Consider the following 12618-nt stretch of genomic DNA (forward strand, 5'->3'; position numbering starts at 1 on the left):
ACTTTTTTTACAGTTACTTCATCGCTCTGAGTCTTAGTTTTCTGACATGTAAGTGAGACTAATAATACTGTCCAATATCACAGTGAGGTATACAACTCTCACATTTTGACACTTTCATCTTGTTCTTAGATTTAGCTAGTAGTGGAGGCTGAAAAATAATGAGACAAACTGGGAAACCTTTAATGTATTGAAACAAAAAATTTGGTGACATGCAATATTTACTTTCACATATCAAAAGTATGTATCCACCCAGTCCATTCTGAAGGAGATCAGCCCTGGGATTTCTTTGGAAGGAATGATGCTAAAGCTGAAACTCCAGTACTTTGGCCACCTCATGCGAAGAGTTGACTCATTGGAAAAGACTCTGATGCTGGGAGGGATTGGGGGCAGGAGGAGAAGGGGACGACAGAGGATGAGATGGCTGGATGGCATCACTGACTCGATGGACGTGAGTCTGAGTGAACTCCGGGAGTTGGTGATGGACAGGGAGGCCTGGCATGTTACGATTCATGGGGTCGCAAAGAGTCGGACGCGACTGAGCGACTGATCTGATCTGATCAAAAGTATGTAAAGCAGTTACTTTAAAAATTAAATTAATTAATTAATTTATTTTTGGCTGCTCTGGTTCTTCATTGCTGCTTACCCTGGGCTTTATCTAGTTGTGTCGAGAGAGGGCTACTCTCTAGTTGCTGTGTTTGGGCTTCTCATTGCAGTGGCTTCTCTTATTGAAGAACACAGGCTCTAGAGTGCATAGGCTTCAGTAGTTATGGCACATGGGCTCAATATCTGCAGCTCTTGAGTTCAAGAGCATGAGCTCAGTAATCGTGGCACATGGGCTTAGTTGCCCTGCAGTATGTGGGATCTTCCTGGACCAGGAATTGAACCAATGTCCCCTGCAATGGCAGGCGGATTCTTTCCCACTGAGTCACCAGGGAAGCCCAAACCAGTTACTTTTAAACTCAAATTTGTTTCCTAGGCAAGATCTAAATTCTGGAATTCAGTGTCTAATTAAATCATATGGGGGGGAATCAGGAGGAGTAACATATACACACTACTGAATATAAAATAGGTAACCAACAAGGAATTACTGTACAGCACAGGAAACTATACTCAATATTTCAATATTTCATAATAACCTATAAGGGAAAATAACCTGAAAAAGAATATACGTACATACATATATATATATATGAATCATTATGCTGTACACCTGAAACTAACACGATATTGGAAATCAACTATACTTCAATTAAAAATATGAATAAACAATATCTTTAGAACAGGTCTTTCCTGGCAGCTCAGATAGTAAAGAATCTGCCTGCAATTCAGGAGGGTTCGATCCCTGGGTTGGAAAGATCACCTGGAGAAGGGAATGGCAACTCACTCCAGTATTCTTGTATAGAAAATTCCACGGACAGAGGAGTCTGGTGGGCTACAGTCCATGGGGTCGCAAAGAGTTGGACATGACTAAGAGACTAACACTACTGGTAAATGAAACTGTGTGAATATTAAAAAATATAAATTGATCTGAAGAGTATTATAAATATTACATAACTAACAAAAAGACAAAAAACACTAGTGTAGGCATAAAAGAACATAATTCAATGGGAAAGTTTTCTGTTTTATGCAAACCAGGTTTACAACTAATAAAGGGAAAGGTAAAATGTAGAAAATTAAATGGATAGTTTTTTAAATCAAGAATTCAAATTATAATAAATACATTGATAATATATCATTCTACATATACAACTTTTAATATACAAGAATATGCAATGTATGTCTGTCTTTTATATTTACAGAAATAGCTGAATGACACCCAAAGAGCATGTTTCTGTGTGCTCTGGAGAAAGAAAGATCTCCTTTGAGAAGGGATGTTAATAACCTGAGCATCATTTCCAAAGTGGCCAGAGAGTCAGTGTCTTGATCACAAACCTGCTTGAAATTTACAGGTAGCTGTGAATGACTGCACCAAGCCAAGGCAACTGGGGACAATATGGCTCTTAGACGGAGTTGAAGGATACAGTTCCAGGCTTAAATCATCCCTGCTCAAATTTACTCCTGAAAAGCAGTAGAAATTGGAGGCCCTATCATTTGAGACCTGGCCAAATGGCCTGGCTGACCATCTCCCCACTCCCCTGTATCTTGCAGATCCTACCTACCTCCTGGGGTTGTGATGATAATGACTAAAGTATTATTATACTCCTATCACACTATCATATGCCTACTATATCATTTAGTAGGTACTCAAAACCTACTGAATCTCTTTCTTTTTCCTATGGCTCAATAAAAAAAACTTTGGAAAATCATGGGCACATAAACAAAGATGGCTATAGACATTCATTCTGAGAGCAGGCCACATGGCTCAAATATTGACCACGGTATCCACTGATTTGTTTAAAAGTGATTCCCTGGTGGCTCAGACGGTAAAGCATCTGCCTGCAATGCAGGAGACCCGGGTTCGATCCCTGGGTTGGAAGATCCCCTGGAGAAGGAAATGGCAACCCACTCCAGTACTCTTGCCCAGAAAATTCCATGGATGGAGGAGCCTGGTAGGGTACAGTCCATGGGGTCACAAAGAGTTGGACATGACTGAACGACTTCACTTTCTCTTTTAACTTTCAGAGGATCCCACAGTGATTCTCAATTTGATTCAAGCAAGCTCAATTTGAAAAATATCTTAGTATTCTAAGTGCTTCTTGGCCCCTAAGGAATCAGGCAAGCTAAAGCATGTTTGGATGAAGATTCACATTTAGCCCATGAAACTATATATTGCAATAAAATGCTTATATTTTATCTTGTATGACACAGCCACATGATATAATTATACTGCATGGTATGCCAAAGGCTCAGAATAGCAGAACACTTACTTAAATTGCAGTTTAGAATTTCTCAAATCACTACCTTTTTCTAAGAAGTCCATGTCCTCATGACATTGTCAGTCCAATTAAAAAAAAAAGGAAATATAGTTTATCATTTGAAAATGCTGTCTCCATCTTATAGCAGAACATCTAGCCATGTGGCTTTGGGCAAACCATTTGATCTCTTCAACTTGAAAAACATTTTCATGCCTACCACGTGCAAGGTTTGGGGATGGACTTCTGTGGGATGATTCAGACATGCCTTTGATGAGAAAGGCATGCTGGGTAGGGATCTTCAGTAGAAGTAAGTAGAGAATCTGCAATAGTTCTGGAAGCAGAGTATTAAGGAGGGGGAATTAGCAAGTGGTTTGGTTTGGTGGAAGCATATGGACATGTAGATGCGCAGGGGCGCTAACCAAGGTTGTTGGGAAGCTATTAATAGGATAGAGGGCTCCTAAGTGAGGCAGGCATCCCAGATTTGGAGCCTGGATGACCTGGAGCATTGGATGTCTTTTAAGAAGCATTAGGGAAAATGGCAGGAAGTGTTAGCGTGAGGGAAAAGAATGATGCTTTTGGTTTTAAACATGCTAAGCTTAAGATCCTACTTGGATATCCAGCTGGAGCTTCCAATAGGTAACTGAAATAGAAGATTAGAGTTTGAGAGTTGCAGGGGCTGGAGATAGAGGTCTGCGAGTTGCCAGAAGTGATAGCCGAATTTGATTGGATCCATGTTGATTAGGACATGGGTTCAGCTTATATAATAGCAACACCCTAATATGGTGATTTCAAACAGACAGAAGTGTATTTCTTCCTCACATAATAATTCAGTATAGAGGAGCCTAGGGCTGGTATGGTGGCTCTGAGAGGTCAGAGATTAGGATGCTTCTACCTCTTTGCTCTAGGAACCTTAGGGTCCTGACCTTGTATACACTGTCTGAGAAGACTCGACATTATCACCTCTGTACTTCCAGGGAAGGGGGGATAATGAGGAAAAGACAGGACCTGAAAGTAATAGGACTAGAATCAGGGGAGTCACCTGTGGTTTAGTGGTTAGGACCTGACATTTGCCCTGCCACAGCCCAGGTTCAATCCCTGGTCTGGGAACTAAGATCCTGCAAGTTATGTAGCCATGGCCAAACAGACATAAACTATAGGACCAGAATCCCAGTCTTAGCTAGATGTGTGGCTGCTCACAATAAAGGTTACATTGCTTGTCCTTCTTGTAGATAAGCAGCCAATAAGAGGTGAGCAAAAGACATATGAACCACTTTAAGGTCTGCTCTATAAACATGTTTGAAATATCAATATATCCTTGCATAATGAATCAGAGAGTGCACTGTGGTGGCAGCTGAATTAAAGAGGAGTTTCACAAGGGCTTCCCTTGTGGCTTAGCTGGTAAAGAATCCACCTGCAATGCAGGAGACCTGGGTTCGATCCCTAGGTTGGGAACATCCCCTGGAGAAGGGAAAGGCTACCCACTCCAGTATTCTGGCCTGGAGAATTCCATGGAGTGTATAGTCCATGGGGTTGTAAAGAGTTGGACACAACTGAGCGACCTTCACTCACTCACTCACTTCACACGGGCTTCCCTGATAACTCAGTTGGTAAAGAATCTGCCTACAATTCAGGAGACCCTGGTTCAATTCCTGGGTTGGGAAGACCACTGGAGAAGGGATAGACTACCCACTCCAGTATTCTTGGGCTTCCCTTGTGGCTCAGCTGGTAAAAAATCCACCTGCAATGAGGGAAACCTGGGTTTGATCCCTGGGTTGGGAAGGTCCCTGAAGAAGGGAAAGGCTCGCCACTCCAGTATTCTGGCCTGGAGAATTCCATGGACTACAGTCCATGGGGTTGCAGAGAGTCAGACACGACTGAGCGACTTTCACTTTCACTTCACAATGCCATCCACATGTCAAGGAAGACAAGAACTCAAGATAGGGCAGTGGGCCTCAACTGGGGTTGGTTTTGCCCCTCAGGGGACATTTGGCAACCTCTGGGGACATTTTTGGTTGTCAAGACTAGGGGCAGAGGATGCTATTGGCTTCTAGTGGTGGGGATCAGGGATGCTGCTAAACAGCCTATAGTGCATAGGAAAACCCCACCACCCGCAAAGAATGATTGCTGCCTAAAAGGTCAATAGCGTTAAGATGGAGAAATCTTGTGTTAGGGGATTAGGGCAGTGGTTCCCAAACTTTGCTACACATTGGAATCACCCAAGAAGCCTTAAAAAATCCTGATGCCCAGGTCACACCCAGAGCAATGAACTCAGAGTATCTCAGAGTGAGACCCAGACAGAAGTAACTGGTAAATTCTGTGAACAGGGAGTTTTAGCAGTGACTGACACAGAGTGGGTTCTCAATACACATCTGTTGAATGAATGAATACATAAATGAATAACTTCAAGAGGGTGGAAGCAAATGGCCAGGAGTTGAGGGGATAAGTTGGAGAAGGGGGCAGGCAGAGAACCAGAATTCCGAATATAGTTTACATTTCTCAGAGCTCTGGTTATATCAGGAGATAGAGAAAGACAGTAGGATGATCAAAAGCATATAGAGAAAAGATTTCTTATTTTTAGGACAGTGGGGACTTGAACATGTTTGTAGGAAGAAGGTAAGAAACAAGGAGAGAGAAAGGGTAAGGATGCAAGAGATCAGAGAGGTTGTCAATGGAGGGGACAAGATGAAGAACATCATGGATGCTTGAGCTTTGAGGAGGAGAAAGGATACATCCCTAGAGACAGAAAGAAATATCAGGTGAAAGTGTGGACTGATTCTGAGATGGAGGTGAGAGCAGGGATGGGAGGGAAGTCTTGAATGGCTTTCTTTTTTCCCTATAAGTAGGAGGTGAAGTCTTCTGAAAATGATGGTGGTAGGTATGGGTTTGGGACTTCAGGAGAGTTTAGATATCTTGAGTCATGTTGTATGGGAAACCACTGTCCAGAAGAGCCCTAATGCGGCCCAGGCGAAGTTCAAGATTATGAATTTTTCCTGGGTTGAACAAGCTTGACCTTGGGACTGTTTCTAGCAATACCCAGCAGTGTGGGAGGGAAGAAACAGGGTGACGGGAGCCACTTGGGGTTGGCAGATCAGGACAGCAAAAACCAATGAAGGGAGGGATTCCTTGACATTTGTGAGCATATTTCCAAATGTTTGAGAGAATATGAGTGAAACTGAGAGAATTCTGATAGATGGGAAGCAAGGATAGATGAAAGATTTAGAGGCACCATGAAAATTAAGTGAAGGTCCAGTGGTGGAAAGGATGCACTGGGTTAGAGAGAGGAGTTTCAGGTATTGAGATCAGGGGAGTAAATCCATTTCAAATAATGATGGCCTTTAATGAATGGATTTGATGACATTATCTCTTGAATCTTGGCCAACTCTAAAACTTCAGGAGAAGTACACATGATTGAATATTGCCTTTAAACCCAAATATGCAAGTAGCTGATAGTGTGACCCCAATCAGTCCTTGTCACAAGTGACGTTTCATTAAGTCCAAGTCCATGGGGATAAAACAGGACAGGGATTTCTGGACATGCTCAGTAAGACAGGTTGATCAACCAATATGGAATCTCCGTGTCCTGAAAAAACTTTCAAACAAGTTCTACCCACATTGCTATTTGAGAGTTAATGGAATATTATAGAGTCTTTCTGGGTCATGTAAAAGCAAATCTATGGGGGTAGTTCCCTGGTGGTTCAGTGGTTAGGACTCTGAGCTTCCACTACAGGGAGCACAGGTTCGACCCCTGCTCGGGGAATTAAGATCCTGCAAGCTGAGCAGTACAGTAAAAAAAATAAATAAATAAGAAGAAACACTATTTGCCCCACACAAACCCATGTGAAAAACCTTTATCCTCACTTTTCCCTTTCCTCTCCCTCAGCCGATTTGCAACAAAAGAGGGTAAGATGTTGCTGTGCGGAACAAATGAACTTACTGGAAAGATGAAACCACAGGCTGGAGGTCTCAGACTAGGAACACTATTGAGAGGCAAAGGGGATGCTCATTAGGATTCGTGATCATTACTGAACCAAGCAGGGAACTGGAGGCCCTGAACTCTGTCTCTTTTCTCCTTCGCCCTGAAAGCCAGAGCCAGCTCCCTAATTGCCCCATATGCTGGTTTTATTTGGTGGCTCAGCTGGGTGGAGTGAACCCTAGGAAGAGATGCATTCATTTTTAGTTACCTCACCAGATTGCTAATTTTCACTCTGGAGGCATCAATCACCATAATGACTATAATCCCAGGACGGAGAGGCATCTATTTTGGCACCAGGGCAGCAGCTCTTGCTGCCACCAAAGATCCTCTGAGGCTCAGGGCCTGGAGAGCCCGGGGAGGAGTCCCACACGGCTCTTTCTGCTGGGCACTCTCAGACTTGGGACGGACGACACGCTGGGAATTCACTCTTCTTTTCTTGGGTGAAAAAAAATGGAGTTTTCGGAGGAGCAGTTTCTTTGGAGTTAGTGGCAAGCATACAGATTAACACAGACCTTTGGCCCCAAGCTAACTGGACAGCTGTTTACATCCCTGACTTGTAAACAGAACACCAGCCTCTCTGTTCTCTCCTCTTTTCCTATCAACATATTTCTTGGTTTGCCTTTTTTTTTTTTTGTATCTCTCCTGAGGAAAGCCTTAAGTTCCTAAAGAATGACCTCAAACAGAAACCAGAGGGTAAAGAAATACCCTCCTCCCAGAGATGGGGGCTAAATGTCACTAGAGGAAAAAAAAAAAAAAAAAAAGCTCTGTGTAACTTGTCACTTTGTTTCCTAGACTTGTAATATTCATTATTTAAAAATTTTTCTTTTTAAAGAAAATCGACCTAAATGAAGTCTACAAAACATCCACTAGATTCTGAAGTTCGGTCACTTAAAGGATGATTAACATTTAAACATTTCACATGATTAAATTAACATGTGAAAATTTCATACCACTCCCACAGAGGGTGAGGAGGTAGAGATGGGGGAATAAATTCTCTTAACAAGTTCACATCCTAAGGGTGTCTGATATTTTTTTTTTTTCTTGACATTTTAAAGACAGCCCTTAAAGTGAGAGAGAAAGGAGGAGACTTGACTGTGACAAAAAAAGAAAAAGCCTGTTAAGAAGGAATTTTTTTTTTTTTTTTTGCCTAATACTATAAAACTTTGGAGAATTTAGAGCTCAAAGCATCCATTATTTATGTGGATGGCAGGTTGATGGCCTGAAAAGAGGGGAAATTTAAGGTCAGGGACATTTAGGGCAAAATGGAGGTTGTGCTTGGGCATTGGAAGATAAGGCAGACAAATAAAGGATTGCAACAGGAGGAACGGTCCTGTGAGGTGGCCCTGGCCGCATCTGCCCCCTTCCCTCCCCCGGCTGCCCTTGGCTGACCTGACGTGCTTTGGTTTTTTGTCTCCCAATCACCTGCCCTCCTGTTTAGGCAGCACAGAGACTGGAGTAATAAACACAGCTCTGCCACCAACCACGAGTGTGGCATTAAGAATATTCTAGTTCTTCCTTGATGGCTTTCCACTGCCTTTCCAATCCCTAATGATACTTTCCAGAACCTATCACAGTGCCTGGGCACAAAGTAGATGTTCAGCACATCATTGATGAATTGATTCAAATTTGGAGAAGATTTTGGGGGAAAAGAGTGAAAAAAAAGAGGGGTATTTCACTACTTCACTCTCTCTGGGCTTCTGTCCCTCAGCAAAGGCCTCAGATGAAAGGGTTCTGGCCACTGGCATTAATGTCTTTCAGTTGGTTCCCAGGCTCTCTGATTAGGTCAGGCCGCAGTAGAGCAGTGAAAGTGAAGCCACCCAGTCGTGTCCAACTCTTTGCGACCCCATGGACTGTAGCCTACCAGGCTCCTCTTGTCTCCGGGCAAGAATACTGGAGTGGGTTGCCATTTCCTTCTCCAGGGGATCTTCCCGCTCCAGGGATCAAACCCAGGTCTCCAGCACTGTAGGCAGATGCTTTACTGTCTGAGCCACCAAGGAAGTCACAGAGCAATGAAGCAGGTGCCATTTTTTCCTGAAGTCTCACTGCATTAATAACAATGACAGTTGAGTGGCAGTTATATGTGTGTGTGCTTAGTCGCTCAGTCATGTCTGACTCTTTGCAACCGCATGGACTGTAGCTCACCAGGCTCCTTGGCCCAAGGGGATTCTCCAGGCAAGAATACTGGAGTGGGTTGCCATACCCTCCTCCAGGGGGTCTTCCCAACCCAGGGATGGAACCCAGGTCTCCTGCGTTGCAGGAGGATGCTTTTACCATCTGAGCCACCAGGGCAGCCCCAAGCAAATCATTCTGATTTTGGCTTCCAGAGCAGAGGTATTCCCCCTAAGGTCCCAGCAGAAAAAGTCAGGGCTGTCTTGTTTGCAGCAACACCATTTTGTTTTGGTGACAGGAAGTCCGGTGGTTTTTCTCACCAACTTCTGCAAGGATGCCTGCCATCTATCAACTCCACACTTCTGCCCTCGCCCATCTAGTCTAGCATTTCCCAGCAGCTCAAGACTTCCTTCTCTGCTTCCTACTTTCCCTCAACCCCCAAGTTCTTATCCCAATGCCAGCAGCTGGGACCAGCCTCTGGGACAAAACAGAAATAATGTGGGAATTGCGGTGAGAGTTGAATATATATATCAGTCTAGGAATAGGCATATAAGCAAAGCCCTTGTTACTATTGGATCAGGGTGGGAAGTCATTTCTTATCCATGATGGGTGGTGGCAGTGATTAAGCATAAGCTATTTGTTTCAATATTATAAATATTGTCTTGTGAAGGCAGGTTATTTACTGGGAACCATCAATAGCTGTATTAAACAGGCCAAATGGAGGCTGTCCAAGGAAAGTAATATAATACTGATGAGCAATTAATTATACCTGGTATAATATTTCTTTCTTTTTGTTTTTTTTTTGCCACACCCTGCAGCACATGGGATCTTAGTTTCCCAGATGGAACCCACACCCCTGCAGTGGAAGCACAGAGTCTTAACCATTGGACTGCCAGGGAAGTACTTATCTGGTATAATATTTGGAAATGTATTCAAAGGATGATCCAGAATATATCCAAATATATTCAACGTGAATTAATTCACTTTTGTTTTTTGGCCACACTGTGTGACTTGAGGGATCTTTGTTCCTGGACCAGGGATTGAACGCAGGTTCTTGGCATTGAAAGCGAGAAGTCCTAACACTGGACTGCCAGGGAATTTCCAGAATGAATTCACTTAAAAAATTATTTTATTTATTTTTTATTGAGGTATAGTTGATGTACACTATTATGTAAGTTTCAGATGTACAGCATAGTGATTCACAATCATAATTTTTAAGGGTTATGCTCTATTTATAGTTATAAAATATTGGCTATATTTCCTGTGCTATACAATATACCCTTGTAAGAATAAACTCACTTAAAAAAAATTTTTTTTAATTTACTATGTTGTGTTAGTTTCAGGTGTACAGCAAAGTGAATCAGTCATACATATACCCACAGTTTTTAGAGTCTTTTCCCTATATAGTAGGCCCTTACTAGTTATCTGTTTTATATATAATAGTGTGTATATGTCAATCCCAATCTCTCAATTTTCCCCTCCCTGCTGTGAAGTTACTTTTATACTACATTTGGTTCAGTGTCTTTCATGGGAAGAGGGAGGAAGATTCCACATGCATGTGTGTTTGGGCTATCAATTTATCAGTAGCTATGCACTTAATGTTCTCCTCTGGCTTCAAAAAGCATCCCTTGGTATTATAGGGTATATGTGTATTGCACAAAAAACTTTGACTTCTGAAAATTTGTACTTAATGGCATACACAATTAAATCAATGTTTTGTTGTTACTATTTACTATGGAGATGTGTGTTCAATTATTACCGCCCCCCCCGCCAAATTAAAAAAGTTTTTGTAGTTTTCTTATAGTACTGTTACCACTACTACATATTATGGTTCTATAGCCTTTTTTCCCTCAGAACTTTTAAAACAAAACAAACTCCATGTTTTCTTCTCCCCATCCAGTTAAATATTGGAGGAAAGCAGAACATAAACGTATATATATTTTGAAAGGCAAAGAAGCACAAAGAAAAAATTCAGTGGAATAAGCCCCAGGAAGCCCTGCTCCAAGCTGGCAAGTTGAGCTTGTTGAATCAGATGCAAGATTTTCCATCCCATTCATGTGGGAACAGAGGAAGAGAAAGGGGAGTGGGAAGAACACAGAGGGTACAGTGCTGATCCTTAGGATCCTGAAAACATGGAGCTCTCGGAAGTGACGAGAACTACAGTGAGATTATGAAAGAACAGAGTTCAAAGATGCAGTAGTGTAATGTACCCTGAAGCTAAAAGCAAAAGGGTCTGACTCCCTCCCTTTTGATGAGAAGGCCATCAAAAGGCACTTGGGGGTGCCTACTGTTTCCTCATTCATCATGCAGTGTGGTGGGGTGTGGGAAATCCTCACCTCACCATGTTGCTGCTGCTGCTGTTTAGTTGCTAAGTTGTGTCCAACTCTTTGCAAGGCCATGGACAGTCACCCCCCAGACTCCTCTGTCCATGGGATTTCCCAGGCAAGAATACTGGAGAGGGTTGCCATTTCCTTATCCAGGGAATCTTCCAGACCTAGGGATCGAATCCGTGTCTCCTACTTGACAGGCGGATTCTTTACCACTGAGCCACTTGGGAAGCCCCTCTCCTCACCATAGTTTGTCACAAAGGAAAAGGGGACCTGAAGCAGAAGCTGGGAGACCTGAGCTTACTGACTTTGGGTTCATAGCACAGCTGATATTTGAGGGAACAAGTTCTGAGAGGACTGAGGGTATTAGCATCTGGAAAACTGGAGGTTGAGAAGTGGTTTTCACAGGAGAGGAGCCAGGTGGCTCTCTGGTGCCTCAGACTTTGGGGATCTGTTCTTGAAAGACTTGATGGTGACCACTGTCTCAGCTTTGGGATTATAGCAACTGCCATTGTACTGTGTTTATGAATCAGGATCCTTGTATGGTTATCTCATTTGGTCATCACCTAAACCCAGTCAGAGCAATATTATCCAAGTTTACAGACGAGAAAACTAAGGCCCAAGAGCTTAAGGTCACTCAGGTAGGTAGGAGAAGTATCAGTTTCTTCATCTGTAAAGTGAGTTAATGATAGCACCAGGTTCCACTGCCTGCTGATTTGTTACAGAATCTCTTGGAATCGTCATGATCCGAGCAGATGCAACGCCCCAGGAATATAGGGGTCTCCAGTTAAGCCAATCTTGCCTTTTCCAGAGGTGAATTCAGGTTGGTTTTTTTTTTTCAAGACTTCTAAAGTGCAGGCGCGGCTTAAAGCTCAACATTCAGAAAACGAAGATCATGGCATCCGGTCCCACCACTTCATGGGAAATAGATGGGGAAACAGTGGAAACAGTGTCAGACTTTATTTTTCTGGGCTCCAAAATCACTACAGATGGTGACTGCAGCCATGAAATTAAAAGACGCTTACTCCTTGGAAGGAAAGTTATGACCAACCTAGACGGCATATTCAAAAGCAGAGACATTACTTTGCCAACAAAGGTTCGTTTAGTCAAGGCTATGGTTTTTCCTGTGGTCATGTATGGATGTGAGAGTTGGACTGTGAAGAAGGCTGAGCGCGGAAGAATTGATGCTTTTGAACTGTGGTGTTGGAGAAGACTCTTGAGAGTCCCTCGGACTGCAAGGAGATCCAACCAGTCCATTCTGAAGGAGATCAGCCCTGGGATTTCTTTGGAAGGAATTTTGCTAAAGCTGAAACTCCAGTACTTTGGCCACCTCATGAGAGGAGTTGATTCATTG

General features: G+C 42.8%; 1 long non-coding RNA gene across 2 annotated transcripts in view; it reads left to right on the top strand.

Annotated features, from left to right (window-relative positions):
* LOC138992119 (uncharacterized) overlaps nt 1-11345 on the top strand; it is a 37501-nt gene extending 26156 nt beyond the window's left edge. For both annotated transcript variants that reach the window (XR_011468007.1, XR_011468008.1), the window contains one exon: nt 9756-11345. This is a non-coding gene — a long non-coding RNA (uncharacterized lncRNA). The remainder of the gene's footprint in view (nt 1-9755) is intronic.
* The last annotated feature ends 1273 nt before the right edge of the window (nt 11346-12618 follow it).

Source organism: Bos mutus, chromosome 19, assembly GCF_027580195.1.
Source record: "Bos mutus isolate GX-2022 chromosome 19, NWIPB_WYAK_1.1, whole genome shotgun sequence".
In the NCBI taxonomy this organism is placed as follows: domain Eukaryota; kingdom Metazoa; phylum Chordata; class Mammalia; order Artiodactyla; family Bovidae; genus Bos; species Bos mutus.